At 34.9% G+C, this 19,874-nt stretch overlaps 1 protein-coding gene and 1 long non-coding RNA gene across 12 annotated transcripts in view; both read right to left on the reverse strand.

The window, feature by feature from the left end:
- LOC136042072 (uncharacterized) overlaps window positions 1-19,874 on the reverse strand; it is a 522,356-nt gene that overhangs the window by 195,979 nt on the left and 306,503 nt on the right. The window lies entirely within an intron of this gene.
- LOC136042071 (uncharacterized) overlaps window positions 1-19,874 on the reverse strand; it is an 84,808-nt gene that overhangs the window by 44,328 nt on the left and 20,606 nt on the right. The window contains exons 1-3 of one of the 2 annotated variants that reach the window (XR_010621160.1): window positions 18,217-18,396; window positions 11,577-11,691; window positions 7,776-7,932 (exon numbers count right to left, since the gene is read on the reverse strand). This is a non-coding gene — a long non-coding RNA (uncharacterized LOC136042071). Of the gene's footprint in view, window positions 1-7,775; window positions 7,933-11,576; window positions 11,692-18,216; window positions 18,397-19,874 lie in introns of those variants that run through there. The other variant, XR_010621159.1, reaches the window with a different exon arrangement.

Genomic DNA, 19,874 nt, shown 5'->3' on the forward strand with positions numbered 1-19,874 from the left:
GATTTTTTTTGCTGAGTCTGCTGTCATGTTTGGACAACAGAGAAGTGCTTTAGGAATTCGGATCTTCGTCAGTATGTAGTCACATGAACTCTGGTACGAATCGATGTTAGCAGCTTCCCAGTTGAGGCTGAACAACCATTTAGGTGGGAAATTTGTGGGTGAAATTTGCGGCAAGGGCTTTATTTGAAAAGAAGTACAGATAGGGATGTGGTCGGATATGGAGTAAAAAAAGGACCGTAGTATTAGAGGTGGGTTTGATCATAGAAGAACAATAGAAATAGTCCAACTGAGACACGGAGCCAGATTGATGGATGTACGTAAAATCACGATCATTTCCAACATAGGTGAGACTTGGACAAGCATGGAGCAAGATCTGAGATCTATTGTCTTCAGGGTCAGACAGTTCACAGTTAAAGTCACCAAACAGGAGACAACTTAGGCCTTCATCTTCATATTTTGGTACTAGCTTGGCAATAGATGTACGGTTGAGAGAGAACTTCCTCTCAGACATATAATTACAGTAATTAGTAAGAAAATAAACGACGAATATGACCACATTCGAAACTTCAACCACAAGGAAACTGTCAGACATAGCAACTAGATTACCAAGTAGCTCTTTACATATCATCAGGGCCAAACCACCTGAAGGCCTACCGCAAGTGGACTTAGCATGGTGGAAAAACAGATTATGAGAAGATGTGAACTCCAATAGTTGACGACTATCGCTTGACAAGAAGTGTTCCTGAAGACCCACCACGTCAAACCGCAAGCAAAGTTCAGACAGTAGGTAATGTTTCGGTAGAACTTTCCCATTGATGTTCCACGATACAATTTTTAAGGTTTCTTCAGGCATTGGAATTTTTTAGAAGAGACTGAGTGACAGGACATTTAAAAGTGTAACATGGGTGGTCGGAGGAATTGCAAAGAGCACACTTAAGTGCCTTGGTACAAGGATTATCTTTGGTTGTGGAGTGGCCAGCCTCACCACACCTGGAACATTTTCGGGTACCTGAGCACGCAGACGTAAAATGACCATATGACTTGCAAGAAAAGCATTGGGGTGGCAAGCGTTGAAATATACTAATGGGGAGTCTTCCGTACCCTATGATGTGTGGAAAGCGAACAGAAGACTCAAGGTCCTCTTTACACTCAGAAAGAAACTTAAACGAACGGGTGTTTTGGATTTGAGTTGCTTTCAAAAAGTTGGCAATCAGATCACATAGGCTATTTTAATTCAGATCTTCAGGAACATAACGGATAATACCGAAAAGAGAGGGGCATTGGAGTTTAGGCTCGACTTCAGGGTAATTCCTGGTTATGCGTGACATAATAGATTCGGCACCACTTTTACCCTTTGTGACTACTTTCTAGGCGTCTCTACTGGGACAAAGCTCGATTATATTCCCACTAGCTTCTCCACAAACATGCTCCAGATAAGCTTTACGGGAGTCATGCTTTTTAAGGTCTAAGGGGGACTTCTTGAGAATAACTGCATAGGAAGGCTTGGCCGGTGGAGTGACTAATTGATTCATGGATGTAGCAAGTTTCTCAGCTGTATGGGCTTTTTTCTCACTTTCAATAAAGTCCTTCAAATTATTGGATATTTCTGTCACTTTTTTAGGAACAATAGCACTCAATTCACCAGGCGTAGTTGGGACCTACGTAGGATTAAAAATTACGAATTTTGGCAATTTGATCCAGTTAGTCTCACATAACTGGATCGGTTTTGGCATATCTAACACATTATCGGCAATCTTTTGGCGAGCAACGTTGCAACTCGAAATATTTGAATAGTGCCAAAGTGTATCCTTAGCTTTTATAATCGTATCCTTGTCATAAAATCCCATTGCCTTTTCGCAAATTTCATCAGTCTTATTTGCTTGAGCGCTCGCAATAAATAATTTAGCAAAGCATTATGCACAAGTCTTTCTATCTCATTCGACATTATGCTAATTTAGAAGTCCAGACACACTCAATAGGAAAAAATAACTGTTTACTTTTTGCACACGACAAGAGCTCATTAATAATTTAGTACTATAGTCAATAATCTAGTAATCAGTACTAAAATCAGTAATCTAAAACCTTTCTTAGGTTTTCAAACATCGGCTTTCTACATGGGTATGTCTGCTTACAGATAAACTTCCAATAATCCTCCACGGATATCGTACATATGTCTAAACCCGCCAAAGAAACAGTGCTCTGTTCGCGCCATTCCCTGTCAATTAGTGCCTTGTTCCACGAAGGCAACCCACGACTTCTTAAAAAATTTGCTAAGCTAGGTGGGTTCAAGTTTTGAGCATTGACAGGATCAAGTAGAATGTCACATTCAAACGTAAAGCGTCTCTGTATCTGGATAATGGCCTCCTTGTAAAAGTCTCTTGCTGTTCTGTAGACCTTTCTCACCTCCAACTGTGAGATATCTGGACTAGACGAGACCAAGGATGCCAACTCCTCTTCTGCAGTATACCCAAGATAGACCTTCTGAAAGTCAACATAATGGCTCTCGTATTTTACGTCAAGAGCCAAAAGATCAGTACAGCTTCTGACGTAGGTTCCATCCATATAGTTTATAGCCAAGGTTGCAATAAGCTTAAGTATTTCCGTCTTCAGCTTATAGAAAATTGGTGACTTCGACTGAAACAATACATTAAAGTCGTTCAAAAGGCGTAGAGCGTAGTCAAAAAACATCATTAGAACCTTCATAAAAGGATTTTTCAGAGCACTAAGGCCAAGTTCATTGCCGTGGGTGGGGTCATCAAAATTAGCACTAGTGAAATAGAGGGACAATGCGCTCCACTGTTCAAGAATTCTTCGCTCACATGCATGGAGGGACAGCCACCGGGTTTTTCCGGGGGCTAGAATTTTGTGATCTGGTGTAGCCGAGAAATCTTGAAATTCTTTAAGTACTGTAACTCGCTTAGCGCTCATAAAGAAATGACTATAAACGTGGCGATATAAGCCTTTCAGAGTTTTGGAAAACTTCTTGCAGGCATACGAAGCACAAAGATGAATGGAGTGGCAGCTACACTTGACAACTACCACCCACAGATAATTGTCACTGATCAGCTTTGCTACCGCATTATGACATCCCATCATTGAGTTTGTTGTGTCGGCACGGAAACCAGTCCAATTTCGCAGAGGCACTTGATTTTCTATTGTTTTCAATGGGCACTGGTTTGATTGGTGTTTCTCTGAGAACCTCAAACAGACTGACTGACTCTTTAGCTCTGCATTCTTTTTGAGTGTGTTCATATTCCTGGGACTTATAACACTGAATGACTCTGCAATAGTACTGATATACAATATACCTCCCTCTTTCTTCCAAAGCAACAAAAATTTGGTGCTTGCGTATATATTGTTGCACTTTGTCCTTTAGGGAGGATTCCAAATAGAGGTTGAGAGTAGGGGGGATGGAAATTTTGGGTGGGACCAGGTAGACCCTGGTTAGGTAACTGAAGCATTCAGCTGCAATCGCAATTGTCTAAAGTGTAAGTATGGTAAAATAATCAAGGAAATACGAAGAATCACCAATACTCACGAGATAATTGTAACTTGAAGCAGAAGATATTATATCCAACCGGTTAATTTTGAACTTTCCAATGCTTAGAAGATTGGAGTTTCCAAACTATTGAAGCTCAATTCCGTTTTAAATTTTTCATTATCATACGTTCGCCAGTGTACCATAGTATAAAGGTACAAAACAATATTAAAATTGTGGAACCAACAGTGAGCCTTCCACTAACTCTATTTCGGGTACATCATGGGAGATAAAAGATTTTCGGGGAGCTTTCGGGGATTCGGGGAACGACATTTTTTTTCGGGGATTTTTCTCGATTTTCGGGGAAATCCCCGAAAATTCGGGGACAATGGAAGCACTGGTCAGACAAAATATTCCCAACCAGAGAATTCGTGTTGGAAAGAGTCCAGACTCTGATGCGCAGACTCCGACTCAGACTTTTTCATGCAAAGCTTGTCTAACCTATTTATTTGTATCAATGAGAAATTGAACTACTAATAAGCAGTGTGCTTCCACTTAGGGGATTTCCCTTCTAAAATGGTGTTTTGTTTTATGGTGTCTTTAGCGGGTGGACTGTTTCATTCAGAATTATAAAATTCAACTGGGTTTTCTGAGAGATTTATCATTTAGAACTTCAAAGATATTCCTCACTACTTCATAAAACAGGGATGCCAAACCATGGAAACTTTGGGGAGGGTGAGGATTTTGTTATGAAGGTGGAAAAAGTATTAAAATGTTGAGGTATGGGGGGCATTTAAATTTCTTTGAATAGAATTACCCAAAAAGGGTTTATGACGAAAATTTACTTCCCTAATTCTATCTAAAATTTCAATCATTCCCTCTCCTCTTATTAACAATGCCAGACTTAGCTAAGAGAGCAGCATGTCCTCAGTCAATCAATGAAGTTAGGGTGATATATTTATCCAGGGCACTTATATGTTATAGCAACAACACTCAAGAAGGGAATTTAGGTTAATACTAATAAATATACCTAAGTAAGATAAAAATATTATACTTTAGAAACAAATTTGGGCTATATATTTGCAAATTAGGGGGGTGGGGGTAAATTATAGTGGGTCTGAATGCAAAATGTGCTAGGCACATTTAATCTGCATATTTTGAAGTAAAAATTGTTTTCTAACTTCACAATCAGGGGCGTAGTTTGCTATAGGGAAGGAAGGAACTTTCCCTCCTAGACCTCAGTTTCCTCCCCAGACCCAGTTTGCCCCCCCCAGCTTAAATTTTGTTCCTACCAAAATCTTGTAAAAAATAAACTATCCAGCATAATTTAAGCATCAACAGAAACATATCAGTTTTCTTAAATATACATCTACCTTTATAGTACTTTTATAGTACGAAATAGTACCTTCAAATGTTTTTTTTTTTAGTTTTTACTGTCATTTTCCCTTGATTTGAGAAAATTGGCTCCAACTTTGCCCCCCCCCCCCTTCATTCAGTATCTTTGCAAAATTACGCCAGATGTTCACACTGTCCAATTATTTACCCCTACCTACCCCAACATGCAAATATATAGCCCAAATTATATATATCCCATCTATTGTCACATGTCTTTGTCTTGTCTTTCGCTAAGCTGAAATAAACTAACGAAAGAAACCGGTGGTACAGTGCGTCAATGGATGACGTTAACTTAAGGTAAAAGCCCATTTTTGCCAAGCATAGCCTTGGCTAATTGAATAAAAAACTAAAAATTAATTTTTTGCCAGTTATAACCGAAGACGCATTGCAAAAAAACCTCTTTCAAAGCGGCCAGTTCACATCAAATGCGAAGAAATCGAAAAAAAATCCATATAAGCATTCATGAAAAATGACTTAGTTGTATAATGATGAAACTCATATAAACATGAAAATCCCTTACTTTGGAGATAATTCCTTGCTTCCGACATTTCTGGAAAAATCAGGATGTTAAAAAATAAAATACCGAGAAAAATCACAACTTTAGTGAAGAGTGACATATCTTTTTACAAAATGGTAGGTTGGGAAATGTTTCGTTTTATGTCTAAAATTTACAAAATTTGTTTTGTTTTGCCATCTTATATTCCAAATTTCTAATATGTGTCACATTTTTCCCTTTTAGTTGCGTCTGGGCACGAGAAAATGTCTCGTTTTAACTTTATAAGTTTCCAGTTTGCAACCCTACGTCTGTCACCCAGGCAGCTTTTGGTTTCTAGTGCTGTTGGTGGTCAGCTTTATTTTAGAGTAGGGCCTGCCTACCGGGTATTAAGAACCAAATTTGTTCTATCCCAAAACAGGGCAATTATTTTATTTTATTTTTTTTAAATGACTTTAAACAGTGAATATTATGTAAACTATAAAAAGGATGTCAAAGCAAGGGGTATCTGAATAACTTAGGTGGGTTAACTTTGAGCTGCTATGCCTACTGATGACCTAGTACTACTTTTTTTTATGCTTCCCAACACGGTGAAGTGTTTAATACGGTATTTTGCAGCAGTTTATTATAAGAAAAAAACACCTAAAACATAAAAAAATTTATTATATATTAATCCTTTACCATTTATGCTCATCTATAGAGACAAAACAAAAACTGAACCGGAATATCTCATGCGCAAATGTGTAATAAAAAACAGCAAAAATTTTATTTGCCTCTTGTTCAAACTGAAGTAGTGCTGAACAATCATTTTTTTCAGTGAATCAGAGTCAGTGGAAGTCAGAGGCATCGATGAGGTCTTTCTCATTCGCCAAAAACTCGAGTGAATCTAGTCAAGAATGAACCATGACAGTTCTTAGCAAATTATTAACAAACCTTAGCTTGCTACATGTTCTTTTGGCAGTAGCAGCTAGAGCATGCGTTGTCACGGCCAATTTGTAAAGACAATTATATTGCTTAAGTTGACATTTACTGGTGATTTCCTTCACCTACAAAGTCTCGGAAGCAAATTGTGCTGTGGCAATATTGGAACAGAACTTCAAACTCTACTTAAGAGCAGTGCAGTCCGAAGTTCTTTCTTGGTTTTGGAAACAATATTGTTGCTAATTAGATATGAGTAACCAAAACCCTTTTTTTAAGAAAGCTGAAGTAAGCAGTAATATGACTGAAAGTTGATAAGGTGAGCTCTGAGATTATCTTTCATCATTATAATCAAGCTTTTCAGCAGGATTCTGAAATGTTGTCTATATAAATGATACATTGACTCTGAATTCGGCGGTCAAAACAAAATGGTTCAAGTCATCGACTATGAAGTCTGATGAGGTCTATTGTAGCGACAGTTGTGTATTTTATTATTGGTGGTGGTTTTATTTGTTTTTGGCTTAGTGTTAATTCTTCTTATCTTGTGCTGAGGACGACTAGTTTAGATACAGGCGAAATATCCGCGTTATTTTAGTCATTTATCTCTTTTCTCTCTACTGGCCGTAGTCTCATTTGAGTTTTTTTTTATCTCTCTTTGTTGTTTATCCCCCTGAAAACTTCAGTATACTTCAAAATAACAATACTATATGTAAGCAATGGACAAAGTTCATAACTTACAGCCCTTCCCCCAGGAGCTGTGGGGGTTAATACGTCCTCAAAGACATATTTACTAGATTTTTCGACTATGCTGAACAAAATGGCTGTCTTAAAATTTTTATCCGGTGACTTTGGGAAAAAATGAGCGTAGGAGGGGGCCTAGTTTTAATGTTACTCCTTACTTTCAGTTGAAAAACTTATTATTTTTTATTTAATTTCTCTTTTTTTTTAAATAATGCTCGAAAATCCAGCGCCCCCATTCATGAAAATTTTCTTCCCCTATGAAAAATTCATCAATGGAAAGATCCTCTCATGTAATCTCCACCCCCTCTCCCCCACAACCAAAAAAATTAACACCTGGAAACGTCGGTATGCTTCGTCTATACCCAAAACTATGTGCAAACAATGGGCAAAGTTCATAGCTTGCAGCCCTTCCCCCGGAGGCTGTGGGGGATTAAATCGTCCTCAAATACGTATTTATTTAGTTTTCAACTTTTCATTTAGTTTCAGTTTTCAACAAAATGGCAATCTCAAAATTTTAATCTGCTGACTTTGGGAAAATAATTGGCGTGGGAGGTGGCCTAGTTACCCTCTAATTTTTTTGGTCACTTAAAAAGGCACTAAAACTTTTATTTTCGTTAGAATGAGCCCAGTTTTTGAAAAATCAGTTTTTGACTTTTAGCTTATAAGTTAAAATTGTCAGATACAACCTTTAGACATTTTAAAATTTGACGTATGAATACTTAATAATTAGTAAGCAATCAATTTACTTACAGTTTCCAGTTAAGGGTGATCTCTTAAGCGGAGTGACATTTGACCGACGGCGAAGGGCATTACTTCTTTCAGCCCGGACCATGTCATCATAAGCATTGCCAGCTTCCACTAGTTTGTCCACTAGAGGTGGACTGTCGCGATGCTCTTTAATGATTGGCTAAAAAAGAAATATATATATATATATATATATATATATATATATATATATATATATATATATGTATGTATACATATATATAGTGTTTTGCTGAATACGGCCCTTGGACTAAGGACCCAAATATTCACTGAATTGAATTCCGTTGTCTTGACAAAAACTTCCCTATTGTTTCTAAGTTGTATTTGTTTGTTATAGAAAGGCAGTGTCGTCTTCGTCTCGATTTACAAACTATTTTTAGTGTGAAAAAACACCCTGAGCCTTCGCTATTCTAACATCTTCGCTGCTCACACCGTCTTTTGCTACCAAGGTAAATGAAGCCTAAATGAAGCCTGATCCACCTGACAATCATTTTGTTGCCCGAAGTCACCTTTTCATCTGCGCTTATTCCTAGCCATAGTGAGTTAGTCTTCTTAACATTTATTTTCAAACCTATTCTAGCAATCTGAACTCGCAAAACCTCTAAGAGTTCATTTAATTTGCTCAAATCTTCATCTAGGATGCCTAAATCGTCAGCACTATCAAAGTCCAGGAGAGTTGTTCCTTCCCATTTGATTCCGTAGTCTCCCATTGCCTTTCCTGTGCTTCTTAGAACAAAATCCATCAAAATAGTCCATATAAAGTGCGATAAAACACAATCCTACTTAACTCCTTACTTAATACGAAAGCAGCTGTACACCTCATTTACTACCTGAACCACAGAAATGTTATTCTCGTACATAGCACTAATCACTTTAATGTACAGTGATTTATCAGGTTTAGCATTCTGATACTGTACTGAATATTTCTCTTTAACTCTTTCTTTGTCACGGAATGAAGACCCAATTAAATCTTTAATTGGGACATGTCCAGACTGACGGTTCCCTGTCAATTTTATTACATAATGTAAAATTATACTTATTGCGGCTAATTACATATTTATGGCTCAGTATAATAATGTGCAGTTATCAATTCAGGCTGAATCTTCCACAATTTCAATAATTTTATCAAAGGCCTCCATTCCTCCTTAGTTTATATTTTCAAGCTCTCTTCACTTTCCTTACATTCCCTTTATTTTCATATAATCTATCACTCAAATAATTTTTGTAAAACCTTCTTCTTTCCCACTAAACACAGGCGACTACACTATTAATCCTAGCTGCATTTCCAACCATCCTTGCTAAGAAACAATCAGCGGCTTCACCAACATTTTTCCTCAAATTATTCCACTTATGTTGTACAATCTAGAATTTCAAACCCTCCAGTTTGATATTTGATTCTCCCTAAAGAGTTTCTCTTAAATTCTCATCCTGGAGTCTATCAATGTCATAACTTCCTCGAAGGTGATCACCCTTTCCATATTTCAGCTTTAGATTAACCCCAGACACTCTTGCAAGATGAATTTTACTTTTCATATAAAAACAGCACCCCGATACATTCTTTCTTGTACTGATTCTCCCAAACTACAGATAACAGTAAGAAAATGAAAAAGGTTGGCTGCCTTACTATATTGGGATTACCATGTTACTTTTAGTGTCATTTTACGAACAAACACTGTACTACTTTTAAAGTGATTTCCTTTCCGACGCCAAATTTACCAAAGCTATAATATATTCCCATTTCGAAAATCTCCTAATAAAAAAAGAATATTTCTACCCTGGATTCTGTTTATTTATCCAAGCAGCTGTAAGTAAACTTCATTTGAGTCACTACTATCTCCATAAGTCATTTCTAAAGGAACATATAATACTAGAATTCTTTTATTAGCCCCTTTCCGACTTGAGCAAGACTGGGCAGTTTGATTTTCGTCATCGAGTCCTACTCCCTGCCTATGCATTTATCATCCATGCCAAAATAAAAAAAAACCTTAATTTCATCCGTCTACCCCAGGAATATGAGTTTCTAAGACGTCTATAAAGTCAGGTACAAAACGTGTGAATTTCTTAACCAATAGCTTGAAATTATAGAGGTTTATTAGCATTGTAAAATTCCAAGCTGCAAGTTTCGTATAATTTAATTCAGTAGAATTTAAATGGCATCAGGAAAAGTAATTGGGACTAACCAATAGAAATCAGTGACTAAGCATTCTTCTCAAGTAGACACAAATCACTTAAGCATTCTTCTCAAGTAGACACAAATCACTTAAGCCGGCTTGGTACCGGAAATAAAGAAGGCCCTGGGACCTCCAGTTGAATGAAGACTTTCTGCGATCTTGGGCTAATCTTGATCGTATTGTTATCCCCACTTAGTGATGCTCTCCTATCAATAAGAGACAAAATCGTCCACAAGAAAACTCAGAATCTATTACCTCTGATTGATTATATACTCAAGCCTACAAATATTACCCTAATGTTGATACAGGCAGCCAAAACAACGCATATAAGTATTTTGATTACCATGCATTTTGTATATTCTGATTTATCTCTTTTTTCTTGTTTTTTAAGGCAACTATCAACTTTCTTCAAGAGTATTAATAAAGAGTTCTATTATATATTTATTATATAATTAATAAAATAGGGTTCAAAAAAAGTTAAGGAGCAATAGAAAACTTAAAACATACAGAAATATAGACGTATAGCGAATCAACCTTCGGACGTAGATTAACTAGCCCATTATGGATAAATAAATAAATATTAATTAAAAGTAAGGCAAACTAAGAATAGCAGAGTTTACTATGAGGGAACAATGAAATTTGTAACGAACAGAAATGAAGAAAACAGTCAATTATATCTTTATATGAGAAGATATTATCATAAGCAAGGGTTGGGCTACCAACCGCTTAAACTTTGTAAGGAAAGGAGTTTTCTACTGAAGAGATTCATACTTAACAGAACTTATAAAGTTTAGTTTCCACGCACAATTGCAAAAAAAGCAATTACAATTGCATATATATATATATATATATATATATATATATATATATATATATATATATATATATATATATATATATATATATATATATATATATATATATATATATATATATATGAATATATATATATATATATATATATATATATATATATGTTTATACATATATATATATATATATATATATATATATATATATATATATATATATATATATATATATATATATATATATATATATATATATATGTATATATATATATATATATATATATATATATATATATATATATATGTATATATATATATATATATATATGTTTATATATATATATATATATATATATATATATATATATATATATATATATATATATATATATATATATATATATATATATATATATATATATATGTGCATCAGAGGTGGCTGGTTAACCTCCAATCCCTTTCAGTTTTAAAAAGGCATTATAACTTTCTACTTTAAATCGAATAAGCCCCTGTTAAGCATTATAACAGAAACAAATGTATTTGAAATTATTTAAACCCCCCTTCCCTCCTCCAGTCCACTTCCAGCACAATAGATAAGCTTTTGTTAATCTTAAATATTTTTGAGTGATAACCTTTGATACAGTCCAGTTTTGTAATCATCACAATAAATAAACTATAAAAATAAAAAACCCACTGTAATTCTGACATCATAATAACCTGCGTGCAAGGGCTTAACACCGTTTGAGTCAGTTCTGTAATGCGATGTTATCGACACCAACGTGAAGATTCTCTACACTTATTACCTGAACCTTCTCTATGAAATTTCCAAAATTGGCATCAACATTTCTCGAGATGAAATTCCAAAGGCGACTCGAAATTTGACTGTCTTTAAACTTTTCTCCATTGTCTTATTTTTACCTACAAAATACAAAATTTTTATTATTATAACATAACACATAAGTTTATTTTTAGATTTAATTCGGATGACAGCTAACTTTTTATAAACTTTATATTAATTTACTCCTCAAAATAATATTTTACTACTACGACTAGCCAAAATACAATTATCATTTCCGAATCAGCAACAACTCTAATTTTTTTTACAAAATACCTCTTTTAAACATTTTCAGTATCCGGGCCATTATGGGCCAGATTTGTTCTTTATTAAGTAACACCTGTTGTTTCTACCATAAAAACCATTTTCAACAGAAGAAAACTTCTGCCAGAAACGATGAATCTTTCTAGAATTCGAGTTTCAATTGACCCATTTCCCATTGCAATGTCAGTTTCAATTGAAATTACTCTGCATGTTTTAATTAATGTTTGCAGACGTCTTTGAAATTTATCCAGCATCTTCAATCTCCTATGGATTTTAAATTGGAAAGGGATAGCGGCAGCTTGAGCTTTCCTTTATTTTAAAGCGAGTCTGTTCTTGGAACCGAGCCAGGAAGCAGACGCTGTCCCGAGTTAATTTTCAGCCATATTACAAAATTTCAGAAAATCTACTCGAATTGTTTTGGAAACCGTACAAGACTTTTGTCTGCCTTGTAATCTTCTATTAGAAACTTGTTTTACATTGAAAATTGAAAAAGATTGGAAATTCTAGCATCACATTGGTCAAAATGAGTGTATTAAGACTCACTGCATTAGGGCTGACCATGGAAAGGAGTGCAAGAATGAGGGGCCCAGTTTACCTTGAAATTATAAAATACTAAATTATTTATGGGATTTTGACTTTTAACGATCAAGGCCACGACACTCTTAAATTCGCTCAAACATGATCAAAATCTACTCAAGGGTTTTCAAATCAGCCATCAACATTTATTTAAGGTTGACACATACCTTTGATTCATAAATTCAATAAAAAAAATAAAGAAAGCATCTGAAAGACAAATTGGATAATCAAAATTCAATATATATCAACTCCCCCTCCTCTCTTAATTCATATACTAAACAGATGGCACTGGTCCGTATTTTGTTTCTTTTCTTTCAACTTGGTCATACCTTATTGTGTTACTCCTATATCAGTTTCTCCAAACTTCCCTTGTGCTAGTTATCGTGGTAATAAGTATGCTTTAACTAGGGTTGATTCCTGTGTGGCCCTTTTTTTCTCAGTGCCCCAGACCCATTTAGGGTCAAGTTTCTCAATTCGTTTCAAATTCCTTAAAATCCTTAATACCAAAGCTGAAGTCTGAAATTTCACAACCAAGGGGAACTTGAGGCATTATCGGAATTAAACCAAATAGAAGTTATAGCTGTTACAGAAGAACAGTCCCCAGACCAGGGATCCCTACCTTTGAAAAGTCATTCACAGTTTATTAAATTCTGTTATTCATATAACCTTTTTACATCATATAACATGAATCCATCCACCTAAGCACTGCTTAGAAAAAAATTCAAGTTTTTAGGATATATAAATTGCTGAAGCTAACAGAATATGAAAATTAAGAAAGAAATTCGTACATCAAGCCGATTTTATAATGAAAATAAAGTCATAAATTGGCCAATAGCGCACCAAAGAAAGTATATTCTGAGAATAAGAAGATGTTTGGTAGGAAACCAGACCAGCTTAATTTCAATCTTCCTGAACCACCCAAAGTTACTGCTCTGAAGAACAGTTACTACTCCTGGATATTTTTTTATAACCTGAGCTTTTTTAGCATTATTTTTTCAAATCTTTCTAAATGTGCTATGGACTGAAGATCGTCTATTACAAAACAGCCTGAATTACAAATACCACTGCAACAATGATAGAAGGTCTAGGTACTTAAGGATTCGATGTCAATAGCTACTTGGGCGAATTTATTAGTCTACTAAGATCAAGCTGAGATTTAATGCCAACCCAAGCAATGCATATCTAAACCAACGACAATAAAAATGTCAGACAGTTTAAATGACTCCAAAGGCAAAGAGCATCAAAACTTTTCGTCCATTAATATTAATTAGACTAAGACACTAAAAGTATTATGCAGTCTTCAGGACTGTATATTTCACTGACACACTAAGCAGATTTTTTTGTTGAAGTGATGACATGGCTTAATCTTGCAAAAGGGGACTTCAGATATCTAATCAAATACCATCTAATACAATTTGCATTTTGTTCCCAATATTTACCCATTAGAGTTTGAAAGAAAAATCAGGAAGCTAAGAAAAATGTGAACCTTTGTCCCGTTCTCCTGACTGCTAAATCTATTCCTAAAACAAAATAAAGGAATCACTGCCGATATGCTGAATGAAATAATCTTTCTTCAAATAAGCATGAGGCAATTTTGGAGCCACAAATCCACTTCTAACTTCTATTGCCTTATTAATCAAAGCCACAAGAAAATGTCTTGGAAAAACTGATACCTAGCTCAATTTAATTTTCATTTAGGATCTCCCAAAGGTATTTTACCCTGTGAATTCCAAGGGCATTGTTCAGAAACTTGACGCTGAATTCAATATTCACACTCAAATTCCTAAGGAGCCACAAGCTGCAGCTCATAATGATATGATATAATGAAAAAAAGACAAAATTAAAAGCCGAATAGGTTTCCCCAATCTAAAACAAAACTGTTCTTCTCTTAAAACATGATCTCCAGCATCTCAAATTAAAAAACAGTATCATCATACTAAGCAGGTTATTTCCTAGAATAACTAAGTTATTTTTCCTATTAATTGAGAAAACGACTTTCCGAAAATTATTTTTTCAAAGAAAAGAAAAAAGCCCTATTAAACTAAAGACCATTAGAGAAAAATTTTTGTAACAATTCAAACTCAGAACAACCGGAAACTACTATTAAAGAATAAATTAAAACCAAAACGAAACGAAATTAAGTAAACAATAACAGCAAACAGAGAGATATAGGTACTAATCTACAAGCAAAGCTTCTTAAGCTTAGTAACCACTTGACGTTTGAAATAGTTTTTTTTTTAGTATTAGTAAATTGATAAAAAATTGAATATAAATGAATAAATAGATTTTAAAACGAGTAAAAAATAAAGTAATTATTCAAGTTGAACGTAAAACGAATAAAAATTGTTACAAATAGGATATCATACCCTCAGCCATTTTTGAGACCTATCCCAGGGACTTTGAGGGGGTTATGCCGTTACAAGTGGCAAAGTTATTGGACTTTTTGACTATTTTGAACAAGATAGTTGTTTCAAGTCTTAATAAGAAGTTATAAAGGAGGACTGCTAAAAAAGGAATAAGAAAGGGTCTTGTTGCCCTCCAACCCACTTTTAACATCCCTCTCAACATGACTTGATGGTTCGAACTTAATACTATCAGCGGTTCATGACAGATTACGCACATTTTTTTGATAAGTTGGGTACACGTAGTATCTTTTGATTTAGTTTGACATGTCCTTCAATATTTCAAATAGTTTTAACTAGTTAACCTCAACAGTTCCGAAAACATCCAGAATTAGTTGATTATCTTCAGAATCTTTTTCCAAAGATGTGAGGAGTTTTGCCGCCCCCACAAGTCTAGTTATTTGATCTTTTGGCTATCTTAACCCTAACTCTCTTGAACCTTTTGGATAAAATAAAATGATTCCACCTATTTTAACATTGTAGAACTTCAAACTCTCCAGTTTAACGTTTAATTCTTCATTTACCCCCTATATTTCCTTCCCTCTATATTCGTATTCGTAGATATAACGTTATTCGTAGTTTCTATATTCGTAGATGGCACTGGCTCTTGCTTTGTTTGATTCTTTCAGTATGGCCATTCCAAATTCGATTGAATCAATTACTTTTTTTTTTCTTGATAAATAAAAAGTTCTAATAGGAATAAATATTCTTAATAGAGTAACAAATTTCAGAAAAATACTAAATCTTCCGGGAACATATGGAGTGACCACCGTTAATAGTAATAGTGATTGAAGTAGTAAGTAATAGCAGTAATAATACTACTGATGACGTTTACTGTATGTGTGGCTGAAATATCTTTTTTTTGTGAAATTAAAGAAATTATCTAGGTTATTTTTAGAATGAATAAGAGACCAGGTTAGGGAAAATAGTTCGTCCTTTTTCAGTCTTCAGTCAAGTTCAAAGCTAAATGCTCTGGATAATTTTTTTCCACTCAGTCATTATGTCAAAACATATGATATTTACAAAACCACTCCGGTTGTAAAGTCTGGTTCAGGACTGTTAATCTTAGGCTGTTAAATGAAGCCTACTGGGAAAAGATCAGTGACTAAACTATCCATTTTGAAGCGGTATCTATGTTCCTATCTCCACTTCTTCTGTAGCTTGATCACAGGCTTAAGATATTGCATAAATCTTTCCGTAATTTCGGTTTAAGTTTGATTTTCTTTTACTCTGGTTTTTGGACAAAATGAATGATAAACACATATTAATGCATACTAATTAAATATATTATAGATTAAATGGATTGGTACCCTTTCCAGAAATCTTTGCCATTAAAAATTTTGTTGAGTTTTCTTTCACTTGCCATACAAAATTACTTTCTCTTTCTATTGGAGAATTTTATTTGTAAATATTTCAAATACCAAAAACTAGGGGATACACCTTTTTTCAAGTTTATTTACTCTTTTTTAAGTATTATCCCCCTTCAGCTTTTTGTTACGTAGTTTAAAGTCCAATAATTTCATTTAAAAAATCGTGATTCAAAAATGCTGTTATCTACAAAAAGCTAAATATTAAAAAACTTATTATTTGCCAGGAAAAGAAAAACATCAATAACCGCTGCTCTAGTGATAAAGAAATCAATCAATTCGCTAAAATACTATCTAGGAAGAAATTCAATTTTTTTAGGAATTAGATATTGATGAAACTAACGGAATACGGTATACAAAGAAAAATTCTTAAATTTTAAACCAATTTTATTATAAAATTAATGTCCTGAGTTTTTTAATAGAAGATCAGAATATGGATTTTCTGAGGATAAGAGGTTGTGAGGCAAGAAACAGGACCATCTTCATTTCAATCTACCTTGAACCACCCAAAATTACCGTCAATAACCTTAACAGATTCCCCACTCCTATTGTAGAAAGCCTCCAATTATATTACACGGCTTCCAAAGGTTAAAGGAGTCAATAATAGGAAGTTTAGGGACTTTTTTGCGTAAAAAAAGGATCTTTCAGAACCTTCCTGACACAAAGAAAAGGCCAATGGAGACATGATCCAGTTATTGTTTTTCATAAAAATGACAAAATCAACGCCAAACTCGATATTCACACCAATTTCACAAAAATATAAAGCGAGGACAGATGTCAACAAGCGCCTGTATTGTCATGATCTTCTAGAAGCACATGGGTAATATCAAGAGAATCTGACTAGTTAGCTTTCCATGTGGATCTTCTGATGTTTCTTTTTTTCTTGATGTTCATCTATCAAGTTACCAAAATAGGACAAAATCAAAGGTTACCAATTCAGTTACTGACCATTTTCTGGTCACTAACCAGTATATAATAGGGTATCAGCAACTCCCAAATAATTTGTTCCGAAAGATAAATTTTGAGACAGTTGTGGTAAACAATTACTTCTACTAGATTTTGTTAAAATGAGTATTTATTTAGCACTATTATTTTCAAATCTTTTTTAAGTTACTACGGGCCGAAGAGCATTCACATCAATGGCTACTTTAGTAAACTTATTAGTCTACTAAGATGAAGCTGAGATTCAACGCCGAATCCCCAGCAATACACATCTCAAGCAACGGAAACCAAAAGACTTGGAGCTTAAGTGACTCCGGGGGCAAAGAGAGTCAAATCTTTTCGTCCATTCTTTTTAATTAGACGAAGACGCTGAAAGGATTATGCAGTCTTCAGGAATATAAATCTCACTAACACAATTAGAAAACTTCTTTGCAAAAGGGGACTTGAGACCTGTCTATGGGAGTTGATGGGCCTACTGGACGACTTGTTAGCTTTATCCAATTAAATACCAGCTAATACAATTTCCGTTTTCGTTTCCATTATTTCTCCATTAGAGATCTGAAGAAGAATCGGGAAGCTAAGAAAAAAAGCGAAGCTTCGTCTCCCTCACTCTTAAAAACTATACGAAGGATTCACTGCTGATATGCTGAAGGAAATAATCCTTCTTCTTACACACCTGAGGAGATTCGGGAACCTCAAATCCACTTTAATTAGCTAGTTTATCTTCTTGACTAGAAAATTCACAAAAAGAAACTTATATCTGGCTGAATTGAATTTCCATTCACAATCTCCATAAAGTGTTTTGCACTGTGAATCGAAATGCATTAGTTCAGATACTAGTCTCTGCAGTCAATTTTCACTCCCTTATGCATAAGGAGTCACTAAAGCGATACCAGATGCTACGCAAAATAATATGGTAAATTAAAAAAAAAGAGAAATCACCAGTCGAGAACGTCTAACTTTCAGCTTTTAATCAAGTTACCAAAAAAGATCATACCCCTTTTATGTCGAAGACGCCTAATAATCCTAAGTTATCAAAAAAAAAAAAATTATCTACCCGACTTATGTCAGCTACCTCATATTCTACATTGCCAATGTCATTACAGTGAGTTTTGGCGAGTCTCTTCTTCTCTCCTAATAAAATGCTGCTATCATCACTGTTCTCCATTTCCGACATTTTCAATATACGCTGTTCTTAACTTTTAAATTTAAATTCTTTTCAATGTACGGTGCGACCCTTTTCTATGACTGAAAAAAAACAAAAATGTTGTAAAAAGTCCTGTCTTACTGGTTCACAAAATATATATCAATGGACATTTACAGCTTAGTGGGGGCTCACCTAAAGTACAGTCATAGTAAAGTGTACTCAATGAATTAGCTCCTCCCCCTTCCCCCAGCATTGCTCTACATATTTTATATTTCATCAAAATAGGATTCAATATCTAGTTTAATGAAAAAACAGGTTTTTTTCAACTGAAAGTAAGGAGCAGCATTAAAACTCAAAACGAACCGAAATTATTCCACATACGAGGGAGTTACCCCCCCCCCTGCGCAGTACCATTTCTTTTCCCGTTAGAATTTTATCTCTTTTAGAAAAGCTGAATATTCTAATAAAACTGCCCTTGTCTTTCAAGAATCAATCTTGAAACAAGAGCTAAGAGCTCATATGGCACTTGTCACGAGGTCAGAAGAGCCAAGAGCTCATATGGTATGAGCTCTAGCAAAATTCTAAGAATTAATAGATTGCTTTAAAAGGAAAATAAGAAGCTTAATGCCGATCGGGATTTAAAATAAGAGCTCTGAATCACGAGGTCCTTCAAAATATCAAAATTCAATTAGCTCTCTGAGACATAATAAGAGCTCTGAGACATGGATTCCTTCTAAATATCAAATTTCATTAAAATCCGGTCACCCGTTCCCAAGTTAAAAATGCCTCAATTTTTCTATTTTTTCCAAATTAACAACCCCCAGCTCTCCCAAAGAAAATGGATCCGTACCAATTATGTCAATATCGTATCTACAACTTTTGCTTATTCTTCCCATTAAGTTTTATTCTGATCACCCCACTCTAAGCGTTTTCTGAGATTTCCGGTTTCCAAGATTTCTGTTTCCCCCCTCCAACCCTCTATGTCCCCGGATCTGATTCGGATTGAACATGGAGCATCTGAGACATAATATTCTTCTGTATATCAAGTTTCATTAAGATCCGATTACCCATTCGTAAGATACCTCGATTTTCACGTTTTCCAAGAATTCCGGCTTCCCCTTCCAACCCCCTTCAATGGTGCTGGATTTGGTCGGGATTTAAAACGAGAGTTTTAAAGCACAAGATCCTTCTAGGCATCAAGTTTCATTAAGATCTGGTCAGCCGTTCGTAAGATACAAATACCTCATTTCTTCTAATTTTTCCAATTTACCCCCCCCCCCAAACTCCACTAAAGAGAGCGGATCCGGTTTGGTTATGTCAGTCACCTATCTTGGACTTGTGCTTATTCTTTCCACCAAGTTTCATCCTGATTTCTCCGCTTTAAGCGTTTCCCAAGGTTCCCCCCCTTAATGACACTGGATCCGGTCGGGATTTAAAATAAGAGATCCAAGTTTCGAGGTACTTCTAAAAATAAATTTCATTAAGATACGGTCACTCTTTCGTAAGTTAAAAATACCTCATTCTTTCTATTTTTTATAATTAACCCTCCCCCCCACTCCCCCAAACAG

This window comes from Artemia franciscana, unplaced genomic scaffold, assembly GCF_032884065.1.
Source record: "Artemia franciscana unplaced genomic scaffold, ASM3288406v1 PGA_scaffold_60, whole genome shotgun sequence".
Taxonomy (NCBI): Eukaryota; Metazoa; Arthropoda; class Branchiopoda; order Anostraca; family Artemiidae; genus Artemia; species Artemia franciscana.